General features: G+C 41.1%; 1 long non-coding RNA gene across 1 annotated transcript in view; it reads left to right on the forward strand.

The window, feature by feature from the left end:
• The first annotated feature begins 4838 nt into the window (after positions 1-4838).
• LOC135482893 (uncharacterized) overlaps positions 4839-13050 on the forward strand; it is a 41901-nt gene continuing 33689 nt past the window's right edge. The window contains exon 1 of the long non-coding RNA XR_010446279.1: positions 4839-4963. This is a non-coding gene — a long non-coding RNA (uncharacterized LOC135482893). The remainder of the gene's footprint in view (positions 4964-13050) is intronic.

Genomic DNA, 13050 nt, shown 5'->3' on the forward strand with positions numbered 1-13050 from the left:
ACCTTATAGGCTGCAACATTCTACTCTGTTCCTGGTATTCCTGGTCCGCTCTTGTCCATATTGCCTTGACATCTGAAATCCGAATAGGTTAAATTAGCTTTTCTAGTTTAATTGATACTCCACTGGAGTAATTCTGTTTCCGTTCAGATTGACCTCTCTAATCAGGACACCTCTCTATTTTTGGGGCCGGAATTGGTCAAACCAAAGGGTTTCCCTAATAGAGAGGTTTTACAGTACCCCAAATGGGATTGATTTTGAGTGCATTTTGACTCACAGTCTGGCCAATAGGAGACATTTTGAAAGCAAAAAGATTGAATATCTGTGCAGACGGTCGTTTGGTCCAAATTCCTTTAGGTGGTGGGTTACATCTCGTTGCATTCTGGATCATCTCGGTAACTATTAATGATTGGCAGGCAACATGTTCTTGGTGAGTGCCCATGGCAAATAAACACATGTTTGGCCACAGGGGCACTTCAATGCTCTGCTTGTTTTTAAGTTAAAATCAAACTTCTTCTCATCAAAACAGAACTTGCAACCAGGACTCAGTGATGCTTACCTTATAGGCTGCAACATTCTACTCTGTTCCTGGTATTCCTGGTCCGCTCTTGTCCATATTGCCTTGACATCTGAAATCCGAATAGGTTAAATTAGCTTTTCTAGTTTAATTGATACTCCACTGGAGTAATTCTGTTTCCGTTCAGATTGACCTCTCTAATCAGGACACCTCTCTATTTTTGGGGCCGGAATTGGTCAAACCAAAGGGTTTCCCTAATAGAGAGGTTTTACAGTACCCCAAATGGGATTGATTTTGAGTGCATTTTGACTCACAGTCTGGCCAATAGGAGACATTCTGCTTGTTTGTAAGTTAAAATCAAACTTCTTCTCATCAAAACAGAACCAGGACTCAGTGATGCTTACCTTATAGGCTGCAGCATTCTACTCTGTTCTTGGTGTTCCTGGTCCTCTCTTGTCAATCTTGCCTTGACATCTGAAATCCGAATAGGTTAAAATTGCTTTACATGAAGTTTAGGGTTTCAGCTGAAGACTCAAGTTTTAGCAGGGTGCAACATCCTGCCTAATCTCAACTTTTTTAACAAGTGGCTAATGCAATGCCATTTAAAGCATATCCTGCCTTTTTCAGCCAGTGGCATTTTCTACTCTCTTGTCTTTTCTCAGACTTCTATCTGAAACATTAGGGGTGTTGGACGTATTGAATTTTTTCATATTATGTTTCTGTGTATTTCTACCTCTTATTGTCTTAACCAAATGAGAGTCAAGATCAGATTGATGGCTTATTTTGAGTTTAATTCAAAAACATAACCAAGCAAGGTCTAAAAGGATGCTCACCCTGTTAGCTGCATCATTGTTCTTTGTGCCAGGCTGGCAGTGTCCCTGGAGGGCAGGGTGACGGGCGGGCTAGGTGATCGGATTGCTTGTGGCCAGTGCACGTTCTCTCCAATGTCGATTTAAGAGGCAACGACTTAGTGCAGCCGGAGGGGTCAAGTACCATGTTGTTACTCCAAAGAGCCTTCGTCATTAGTACTAAAGTTCCGGCCCATCTAGACAGGGTTTTTAGCACAAGTTCCCATCGGAAGCTCACCGACATTTCGTCCGAGAACATTCCGTAGGCTAACAACAGGACTCCGACCCCAGTTATTCATAACCCTCTGACAGGACGCTGGCCAGCTTCGTACGTACACCTGTCGTAATCAGGTCACTTGCGTTGAACAACTGCGACACTCCACCATTACACCCGTCAATCAACACCAACGACGACAAGAGACACTAAGCATAGGTTGCCTGCATCGCGAGTCACCGCGCTTTGGACTCGAGTAACACTCAGTCGCCAGTCACGATAACAAGGGACACATGGTCTCAAGTCATTGTCGTCGGTCTCCGCTACCGGCCTGCAGACCCAATCAGTGCCGACCGTCTCCTCCTACCAACTGGCCAGGACCTCTGAAATCTGAATAAGTGAAAATTGAAATCAGACAAGCTGAACACAAAACCATGGACAACAGCAATAACAACAAAACAAACACAACATTGATCATTCACACTTCCAGCACTCACTACCGCCCCCAGAGACCCCCCACACCCTCTCCCAAACCCATCACACAGCACACACACAATCATACTTAAACTATAAGTACCCTCCATCCGGTATTAAAAGACATCCTAGAATCTACAGTAGCAATGGCGGACAAGGCTTGCGGCATGTGTAATGATAAAGGTTGTGCAAATGATAATTCCAAAGTATCCAAAGCGGCGTACCATGATATGCATGCTTGATGCCTTTAAGGAATGAGAATAACTTGCTCTCTATCACCTCATCCTATTCTGCTCTGTGAATTTGTTAACAGCAAAGTGTTTGAAAATCGCATTTCTCCTACATTCAGTGGTGATGAATGTGAATGCTTACAGTGCAAACAGTGCCAACAGTAATTGTGCTCATCTGGGGAAACAAACGACAGTAGATGAGTGGATGGACAAATGGTTCCTAACTATCTTACAGATATTTTAAATTATCTCGTCAACCCTTTAAGGGATTCCAAGTTTGAGGAGATAGGGCGAGTACTTTTTTAAAATTTTTTGAAAAAGTGGTATTTTCAGGAAAAGTGCTACACTTTTCAGATTAATGCGCTAAGGGGCTACAGGCTGTAGCTAGAGTTTTGTGTATCCAATATGTCGCCATGCAGTATTATACACTGAATTTTCCAAGTGCGCATTTGTTTGGGCTCTGGTTTGTCTTTGCAAAAAGGTCCATTGACCCATGTATGTCAGCTGAGTGTCAGGCTCTTGGGCCTCTTGTTGCTGGCAGATACAAGTGCATCTCTAATAAGCACAGTTATACTGGTGATCACAATGGCCTCTGGTCATTTCATTTTGCCAGAAGTATGAACTCCACTGCCAATAATCCCAATCCCCAGGCTATTCTGGCCGTTTGAACCTGGTTCACCATCTCAATGAGATTTGCAAAAAACACGTTTCAGTTGTGGGAGTGAGACCCTAGTATTTTATAAACAAAGAACCAAAATATCTCACCCGAAAACTTGGGTTAGCCTTGTGTTTCAAATCAGAGAGGTATAGTGAAACGCCCTGATCAAATGCACTGAAAATAGAAAGAAAAATAAAGTATAAAAATAGTCGGACGCCAACGAATCTACTACACGATGTTCAAAGACAATCTGAAATGTTCACAAAAAAAACCATAAGAAAGCCAGAAAATTCTCCGATGAATCACTCCAAAAAGACACCAAAAACACTCTTTTAGATGGAGAAATTCAAAACTGCTAAAGGGATTTTAAAGAGTTTAATGGGTATTCAGCATTTCGTAAACTTCATTTCACCACTTCGCATTCTAACGCCAACTGCCACACTGCCCCAAGGCGCGTGTATCTCCGATTACCAACCAGATTGATCCCCTCAGTGTGGAGTCATGTGACCCAAGCTTTTGTTAAAATCAACATTTTATTGGCTGATCTGGCCGTCGACAAGGTCGGCTATTGTCAGAGTAATTATTACCATAACGTTTGCTTAAACCTGATTGTCCAAGGAACAACAGCACAAATGAAGAATGATCCATTCAATATATAGGGGATTAAACTCTGATGGGCAGGGTATGATCACTTTTCATTGGGACGTATATATTTTGTACATCGTACATTCGCAAAGCAAACGCCCTAGAGAGCCTATACAGTCCATTTCGTCACCCTTCCTCCGACGACAGGACGAGGCCTTTCCACTGCGTTAGGAGTGTTGGCAAGTGAGGAATTCGAGGGGGGGGGGGCATCTCAAAAGCCATAAGAGTGACTATTTATGATATCAAGAATTCATTAAGACTATGAGTACAGACGGTTCTACTAAGGCCGTGACCGTCAATAGCACAGAGAGAATTTTGTTCCCAGGAATTTTCAGCTACACCGTATTACACTCCGGAAGCATTGAACCGGCCTGGTCCTGTCATCGCCGGTACATAAGGAGATCCAATTAGGATGACGCAATGAACTGAACGAGAGGCGAATTTTTTTCCTGACCCTTTCAGCAAAGCATTGTGTACTTTCGGCCAATCAGAATTCGACAAGTCTGTGAGGTCAGTTGAACTTAAGAAGATTTCCACTTGTTTACATTAAGATTTGTTTTGAAATGATAGTGAAAGGGTTAAATGTTTTAAATACTGAAGCTTGTCAAGTGCATTTGGTGTATACTAGTACATGTATATCCTGCAAAATCCCCCCCGTCAGATATGTAAACAAAGGCACGTGTGAAAGATACCTATATAAGGACAGTGATGTCACTCGAAATCTGTAGGCCATGGGACGAGTGTGAAAAATGTGAAGTTCCGTTTGACAAATTAGCGGACAAATTGAAAACAGTCGTTTTTGGGTAATATGGGGGTGCTGATTTAAAAAATCAATTTTTCTCCCGCGTAAAGTTGCACATTAAGTCAGAAATGAGACCCTTAATAGGGCCTAATGGTCCCAAAGTAGGGGTCAAAAAGTTGATGTCATCGAAACATGTCAACATGGGTATCAAAATGAAGGTCTATGGGGGTACTTTAACATTGCATAGTTTTTGGCCCCCTTAACGAACCGTGGGACCCCCCAGGGAGGGTCAAAAAGGGCAAAAGTGGAAACTTTGACCCTGTCCCACGATCTTCCTATTTTTGCGGATATAACCACCCATAGATCTGGAGTTGCGACAAGCTCGCCCCAGTGCCGCAATTAAAAATATCAGTGCGCGTGACGTCATGCATAGATTATACAAATCAGTAAACCTCCCTCATCTAGTTTTTTCGGATTTCACCCAAATCGCCCTTTTAACGTCCCATGCACACATCCACTGTATTGCTGACATGTCCAATAAAAAGATTATCAGAACGGAGTCCAAAAAGAGAAAAGTGGCTGCTTTCCTCGAAGTGGGGAATGCAAATGAAAAAGATAGGGAATCTTTAAGATTTAAGGTAGGTGGGGCCAGTGGTCGGCTTGCATTTAGGGATGAGGCTAGATCTATCAGGAGTGACTCAGTCACAGTCACGCGACTTGGGTACTTGGAATAGGGTGTTCAGGTCAAAATAAACCATTACATATACAATTATTATTGCAGGCTATATTTCAAGTATCAGCTATTATAAGCATTATGGCTTTTACAGAATGGAAAAATTCCTGTTCAGTCCAAAGTTATAGGCATTTAAACTTCGCAAGATTGGGAAATTTTGACCAAGGGCTCCATAGGGAAAATGCCTTACAGGGTCAAAGGTCAAATGGCATCCAACATGGCTGCCGGGGTGAGAAAATGATCAGTATTTTAGCTGTAGAAATCTTATTTATGAATATTTTTCAGCAAAATTTATAGAACGGAGTCATATTATGATGTCCGTCCTAACAAATCCGAAATGGCCGCCAAAATCCAAGATGGCTACCAATAAACCAAGATGGCCACCAAAACTATGTAACTTGGCAACCTTTTCTGCAGCTCCGACTCCCATTGCAAGCCAAAGGAGTAGTAAAACTTGATAATTACGGATATTCGGGTTGGAATTCAATATGGCGGCATTCCAAGATGGCCGCCAAGGACAAATATTGAAATATGGCTGCTAGTAATAAGGATGTTGGCAGATATCATTTCAGTTTCTTAAACTAAGACACTGGTATGATATGCAGCTTGAGGTCAGTCTATTTTTATCCACTTTGATGCAACCGCCATCAGGCAGCCATGTTGAAACCAAGATGGCCAACATATTGAAACCAAAATGGCCGTCAAACTCTGCCAACACCATTAATATTCGAACCAGGCTTGTAATATATCAAAATGATCGGATGAGAGTAAGGACGCCAGTCGACTGTTTGAAATGTGGCTATTAACAGACACAGAAAGACTAGAAGCGTTATAAATCAAGTTCATACATTATTATTCAACTCATTTGCAAATTACAGATGAAAGTAACGGATAATACGCCTCAAGTACCATCGAATGTATTCGCTGCTTGACAACCACAATCCCTCATTGTGCTGAATCTGCCTCAATTCTCTTCATCCAGCCAGATATGAAAATAAAGAATAATACCTAAAAATAAAGAATAATACCTCAAAATAAAGAATAATATCTTAGTCGGTATCGGTACTTTCAATTATATCATTTATGTCAATGAGACATCTCCCCCCAAGGCTTTATTGGTTCAGAGTTACAGATGGTGCTATAGTTCACACAGCTATAGCCAAACATGGCCTGGTCACTCACAGAACACTGTCACACTGTCACTAAAACCATGCAATGCTGAATGCATGAACCAGGAAATGAAAAGAAAAACATTGATATTTTCACCAAACTACCCAACAAAACCTTTAAATACAGAGCATTCGAGTCTCAGGACTGTAAAGAACAACATTAGTCAACTGTCACGAGATAGCAAGAATGAAAACATTGTCAAAATATACAATAAACCTACCCAAACTGACTGAAATCAGCTGATTTTCTAATGCTAATTTAATTGGAAAAGTGCCCGGATGTTACGAAAATTGGGCATGCGCCACCATTGGCCAAGTTGGAACTACAAAATAAATCATAAACTCTTGTTTCCGCTGGCGATGTCAAATTATTTTCATCAAAACAGAGGTTTATACTTACAATTACCACTAAATCCGTTTAATTATCATTTCTATGAGATTTCAGAAGGGATAATTAGGTGTTGTTTAGGAGTGTCAAATCTTGAAACAGCAAGAGTTTCAGCAGTAGAGTTCATTTCCGGATAGATAATTTACATAGGTCATATGCCCTTTTGCGGAAAAGGCGCCAAAGATTTGACGAGCAAGTGACAGTTGGCCACGCCCCCGTGCCGTCCTCATTAGCATAACGTTATGGCGGACGTGATGATCGCCACGGCGGCCCAAGTTGTGCGTAATTTCTAATTTCTCCCCAAATACTCGATGAATTTTATTGAAATTTGAGACAATGAAAGATTAGATACCTGTTTACCTTGGGTCTTCCTGGTTTCTTTTTACATCATCGATAAGACACCCAAATTAACCGAGGTGTGAAAAGTTTTTTTCGTCATTTTCTGTGCGTGACGCGAAAATGCGCTTACGGAACGTCGAAAGTCACGTGACCTGAACACCCTACAACTTGGAACAGCTGGGGTTTGCTGGCTGTTCCTTGGGGGAAATACCCTACCTTATTTGACGTCAGCATAGTGGTTGGGACGTAGTTTTCCCAGTTAAAAGTAATGTTTTGCGGCTTGGTTACAAAGGCTTACTCGATTCCCTGCAATCTCGATAACGCGCAATGACGGAATGAATCTTGTCCCCCAATCACGATATTAACGCTAAATAAGTCGAAAGTGTCAAAAATGTCGCGAATAATGGTGGTGATAAAGTGGGAGAAATTACTCGTCTGGAGCATTCATTTCTGTGTTGCCCATGGTCTGACCGCCGGTCGGTCTGGGGCTGGGCATTGTGGGATTGTAACGGAAGGAGGGTTATGTTTGTCATTAATATTTATATGTTAAGAGCAAGCTCTAGTGAACTCACACAACTGTGTGACATGGGGGAGCCCCTCAAACCCCCGTCCTTCTGACATATTTAGCCAGTACATTGGGGGATGAGTCCCCCAAACCCCCTCCCCGTTCTCTGAAAGTGACAGGTTTTAGTGAGTACATTGGGGGGAAGGCCCCCCCTACCCCCCCCCCCCCCCGCATTGGACTCTAAAAATAGAATTCCTTGGAGACGCTGAACAATAAGGCCCCATAAAGAAATAGTCCCGCCCCGGTAGCTGTCTCATATCTGCGAACAGAAGCAGCTCTTTGTGGTGAAATAATAATTGAATTTTCCACCTGCTAGCCTAGATATTTGTGTATGTTTCTTCACCAGTTAGTTAATAACGAATTTTTGTAGCTGATATATTCTTAATTGTTTTAACGCGTTTTTTTGGATTCGTTTGGTGCCAAAATCAAGAATGGCAAATTTACGATCTTGGCACTAGAGGCGCTGGTGTCGTTCTGGAACGGTAGATGCTGAATCGGATAGCCAGGCGGTACGGGAACTCCTGCACTCTGACCACGTGACCTACATCATTACTTCACAGTTCCGGCACTGGGCACTGGGTCGAGTTTGGCAGTTACTAGAAATCATGTGACTGGATCTGGATTTTGTCGTGTCAAAACTGACTTTTTTGAAGTAAAGTACGTAAATCGAGAAGAAGAGGACGTTTGCTTTGTCTGCAATGAAATGTCACAACTGTCTCCGTCGACGTTGTCCTGTATGTCCTAGCAGACGATTTTTAAATACATGATGTCCAACACCCGCACTTCAGTGGCGCCGGTGTGATTAAATCTACTTGTACGAATGGTCAATGGCTCATGACGTCATGAAATAATTGCGTCACGAGGAAGGAAACAATGGGAATCACGTCCGACGTGGTAACTGTGGTTGCGGTGTGTCGTGAATGCAGGATCGGCCAACGCGCGGCCCGTATGGAATGCGACAAACTGTACCGGAACCAGAATTGTCATGGGTCTGCACAAATTTTTTCAGATTCGATGGACATGATGGATATATGAATTTTGTTTACACTTTATACATACGTAACCATTACACTCACTACATTGTGTGAGTTAATAATGATTATGAACTACAGGGTGGATATTAATTATTATTTAATATTTTTTTCAGCGTAATCACTTTAAAAGGAATGGAATTCAATGGTTACAATAAGTAGACGTAAAATCATATCCTTCAATTGCACTGCTGAATTTACATTACATCTGGTTAGCTTGTTTACTTTCTCACATGTCGACACCCATCGCTACGACACTAGGAAACAAGCAACGCGCAGACTAAGAAGAATAGAATTTATCAGACAAGGCTAGGCCTACTCAAACAATGACACATTTTTATGGTGGCCGAGTCATAATATAGCTTCCCAAGGCACTAAACATTTCTAAACCCTTCCCAAGTTCATGCCACGTATACCCGGAAGAAATAATTTTCTGACACACAAGCTGCCACCATGAGAAAGACAATTAAATGTACTTCGCCAATGCGCCATTGCACCTTTGCGCCATTGCGTTTGCGGGGAATCGAGTAAACTGGTACAAAAACTACAATAACTTTGGCAATGTAAGTCTTAACTCAACGTGACAAAAAGCATTCTTTTCTGCAAGATCTACTCTACCCGAAATATATCAATAGGTACTGTGTAAAAAAGAATCAAATTGTAAACACTCTGCTGACTTCACCCCTATTTTGGCGTTCATAAATGCCAATATTAGTCTAGAAAATAAAATTGGAACAACATGAAACAATTTTTGGAGTCTCCATATTTTTGGGGTAAGTTATGTGAATAGAGGTAACTGGATTTTTTTAAAGCCCCAAATTACAGCGGAACCTCCCTTAGCGGATACCTTTCTATTAATGACACCCTCTTTATTAAGGAAAGTGCATTTTGTCCCAAAGTGGTTGTTTCCATTGAAATGAACCTCTGTAATCAGGACACCTCTCTGTCCAGCACTTGTCAGTCCCAAGGGTGTCCTTAATAGAGATGTTCTACTGTGAGTGTTTTGCTGTATAACACTGTTTATTGGTTTCTATGGTAACCGGCCACTAAAAAACATTAAAGACCTTTTACAAAAATATTGTATCAACTTGAAGAGGAGATAGTACCCTTGATCACAAAAGTCGAAATACATCAATTGGTCATGTTTTTAAAATAAATCTACATGACTTTCAATGATTTGTATCAATCTCAAAGGTTTCATTAAAATTGACGTATCAAAAAGTCGGTGTTGACTGTTTGTGATGGAAACAAAAGATAAGTCGTTTTTTTTGCCTAGTTATTTAGTTCGTCGGTCTCCATTATGGACCATGGTTTCGGTTTTTGCATTTTACCACTTTAAATTAGTGAGAAAAAAAATTCTTCAAAAAACGAGATTTATGTCATTTCTGGACCTGTGTGAATAACCCCTAAATGATAACTAATAACTTTCTTTAATAATTACAAAGCTATGAATCCCATATATTGATGGGTAATGGAAGAGTACTGGTGCTTTACAGGGAAAAAAATATAGGGATTCCTAAGCATGCTCTTTGGCTCACCTGTGAGCCTTTACAGTGACGCAGTGGCCGTCGTCCGTCAGCCGTCGTTAGACATGGGTTGCACGTTTCGTTGAACTCCAACTTGGTACGGATGTATCCCTTGGTGACCATTACTCAGAGACCAAATCGCGACCTCATAATTATGATTCACGGTTTGGCCACCAGGGGGCCAAGCGTCAAAAGTGAAAACATGCGTTTTCTCCCTTTATACTGGTCCGAAAAATTTGAAAAAATATGGTAGGTACTTCTAGCAATGCTTCATCACATATCCTCCGGGTTTTTGATATGACTTGCTTTTCAAGGTCACAGAGGTCAAAGTCTGAGACTGAATCGCGACCTCATATGATTCAAGGTTTGGCCACCAGGGGGCCAAACGTCAAAAGTGAAAACATGCGTTTTCTCCCATAATACTGGTCCGAAAAATTTGGCAGGTACTTCTAGCAATGCTTAAAACTAATCTTCCGGGTTTTTGATTTGACTTACTTTTCAAGGTCACAGAGGTCAACGTCTGTCGGCGGCACTGCCGTTAAACATTGGCGGCACGTTTTGTAACTGCTTTAGTCAGAGATCTCAAATTTAGTATAAATGTACCCCCTTGTGACCGCTTTTATGAGACCGAATCATGTTGTCATATGTTTCACATTTGGCCACTAAGGGGCCAAACGTCAAAAGTGAAAATATGCGATTGCTCCCTTATAACTGGTCTGAAAAATTTGAAAAAAAAAGTTTTACTTCTAGCAATGGTGCATCATATATCCACCGCATTATTTTTCCGACCTACTTTTCAAGGCCACAGGATCAAGGTCGACTGGCGGCACTGCCGTTAGAGAACGGTGGTGTATTTAGTAACCACTTTAGCCAGCGATCTCAAATTTGGTACAAATGTACCCCTGGGTGACCCCTACTCAGAGACCAAATCGTGACGTCATATGATTCACGGTTTGGCCATCAGGGGGCCAAACGTCAAAAGAAAATATGCCATTGTTCCCCTTACTGGTCCGAAAAGTTTTTTTCAAATATGGTAGGTACTTCTAGTGAATGATGCATCATATATCGTCTGCAGTTTTTTTACCTACTTTTCAAGGTCCTTTGACACAGGTGAGCACATGGTCCCTTGACCATTTCATTAAAAATTATACAAATGAGTACTTTAAAAAAAATTACCTCTTATAGCCCATAGCATGAAATGAGAGACCATCGTTGCTGATTTTCTAATTTCCCCACTGTCTGAGAATTAAAAAAAATACTTGGAGCAATAGGTAATTTTTAAACTGATTTCGGCTAAATTTCAAAGTGGTTTATATCCTGTAATTCTTCAAATAGTTCAACAATATTTCATACAGTTCATGATCTAGGTTAAGTGAACATATTCCCACTGCAGATTTTGTATTTTCATAAGTATCTTTGCAGCATGATGGCTTTATTCAGCCAAATTGTCCGTGGAAAACGTTTTTATAAGTTCATCCTTAGAAAATATTTTTTCAACCTATTTTTGACAAATCTATCATTGAAATAGATAGCAGAGGTATCACTTTATGAGTTTCCAAAAGATGAGTAAATTGTACTTCCTCGAACTAGTCGAATTGTGAATTAGTAAGGGGGTAGTTGAGGCAATAATAATGCGCTAATTAGGGTCGGCCTCACGATTAATCTCAATATAATCTGCTTTATCCAATCAATACCGTGTTTCTATACATTTTCGAGTTTGCATGGATATTCTTGATGTAAAATGAAGTACTTGAATTGCTGTTAATTAATACAGAGTATCCGTCTTGAGATTGGGCACAAGCCTACATGGAGGCTACCATATTGGCTCAAAGCGGGTCGGACCCTTAGTCGCATCCTGATAGGCTTATATAGTGAAGTTGTGGCCCCCCCTGAATTTAGACAGGGGGGGGCACATCTTCAAGTTCTATCTCCCGACTAAGTTGAGGCAGAGGACAGCCGGGGTTCCCTGGGTTTTCCTCGGGAAATACCCTACCTATATGACGTCACCATAGTGGTTTATAGGACTTAGTTTGCCCGGTTGATGTAATGTTTTGCGACTTGGTTACAAAAACTGCAATAACTTTGGCAATAGACCGTATGCGAAAATAAATTTCGGCCATCTTTTCACAGGCAGCGTAAGTTTACCATGACATTAAAGTCATGTTTTAAATCAAATCATCACCAAAAGCATTCGAAAATATCATGAACATTGGAAGGCATGGATGACTTCAAGTAAATTGCTTGAATAAGCTTGTATAATTTTACTTTTATGCCATGGTAAACAAACGTTGCCTGTGAAAAGCGGTGAAAAGGGTCGTTTCAAAATGGCCTAAAGGGACAATATAGGCAGCAGCTAGGTAGGCAAGATAAAGTTAGATGAAGTTGCCAATAGAGGTCTCTCACATCTCACAGTACGTCGAAATGATTCATTCTTGTACGACTACGAGGAATGTATTTAGTGCTGAATCTGACATGACCACTTGCGGCTAGGGCATCATCTTTCGTACTTCTATCAAAATATTTTTGGACTTGTATTAAATCTAAGAGTAACCAGACTAGTATTAAGGGAGCAAGTACGAGACTATCTGCTCATAATTTCCAATAGATCACACTGCATAACCCACTAGAAGCCCAGCCGAGTTCAAATCTACCACAACTGATAAGCCCTGATAAATACCATCTATCTAGTGCTCAGTGGGAGGCCTCATTTGTAATACAATCATTCATACATCCCGCCAGTAGTATTGGCCCTCCTTGGATGCCCTTAGTTACCAGTGTGCATCTTTAGGCAGGAAACGCTGCCCAGTAGAAACTTGTTCTCAGAAGGAATGCAAAGACAGTTGTAATTTATTCTGATTGACAGCCTGAGTTAAATCCCCATTGATTGGTTGAAATCAAACCAAAAGGGAGTATTTCCTTCCGTAAAGACTAATCTGACAAGTCTAATCGGAAAATGATCTTTGAAGTCACTTTC

Source organism: Lineus longissimus, chromosome 1, assembly GCF_910592395.1.
Source record: "Lineus longissimus chromosome 1, tnLinLong1.2, whole genome shotgun sequence".
Classification (NCBI taxonomy): Eukaryota; Metazoa; Nemertea; class Pilidiophora; order Heteronemertea; family Lineidae; genus Lineus; species Lineus longissimus.